We start from the raw sequence: 812 nt of genomic DNA, 5'->3' as shown, positions 1-812 counted from the left end.
TAAGCACTTACCCGAGTAAGAGTCGCCACTCTCACTTACTAGGTAAGACTCTCAATCCTTTCACCACTCTTATTGGGTAAGACTCTCCATCCTTTTACCGCTCTAACCGAGTAAGATTCTAAACCCTTACCATGTTCATCCGGTAAAGAAAATTACCCGACAAGCACTTACTGGATAAATGTTTAGTAAACGGCCCCTTAGATTCTTCATTACTCTTAACATAAATGAGGGCTATTTTTTGTGTGAATTAGATTCAAATTGTTGCTTATTTAGGTTTAGGTTCATTATTCTTAATTTCTCATATTATGTTCAGAATTCATAGCGTTAATTGTTCATATTGTGCGAACTATGTTTAAATCGTTACTTATTTTATGTTTAGGTTAAAAAATTAGAATGTTAATTGTTGATACTGGTTTATTTTGCAGGTCTATGGTCAGATAATTAAAATTTTAATTGTTCAGTTGTAGGTTCAAATTGTTCATTATTAGGATTAATGTTTAGATTATTTATAAAATACAATTGTTTAGGTTTAGGTTCATATTTTTAATTAACTATGTTTATCCCATTCCTATCCTTTAACATAATGTATCTTTGATTGAAGTCGAAAAATGTTAGAAAAATGATCATATTTAAATGAATTTCATATGTTACTTTATTATTTTTTGTTATTTTAATTAGTAAGGCATTCATTATAATTATAACTAGAAGCGTACTCGCGCAATGCAGCGAGATATATCGTGTTTTTAATATTTTATTTTATTCTTTATCTCAGTCGATGTTATAATATGGTTTTATGTGATTTTGAGAAAGCG

Source organism: Cynara cardunculus, unplaced genomic scaffold (genome assembly GCF_001531365.2).
Source record: "Cynara cardunculus var. scolymus isolate 2C unplaced genomic scaffold, CcrdV1 Un_Scaffold_5468, whole genome shotgun sequence".
Lineage (NCBI taxonomy): Eukaryota > Viridiplantae > Streptophyta > Magnoliopsida > Asterales > Asteraceae > Cynara > Cynara cardunculus.
The sequence above is the reverse complement of the archived record's forward strand: the minus strand, read 5'-3'. Positions refer to the sequence as shown.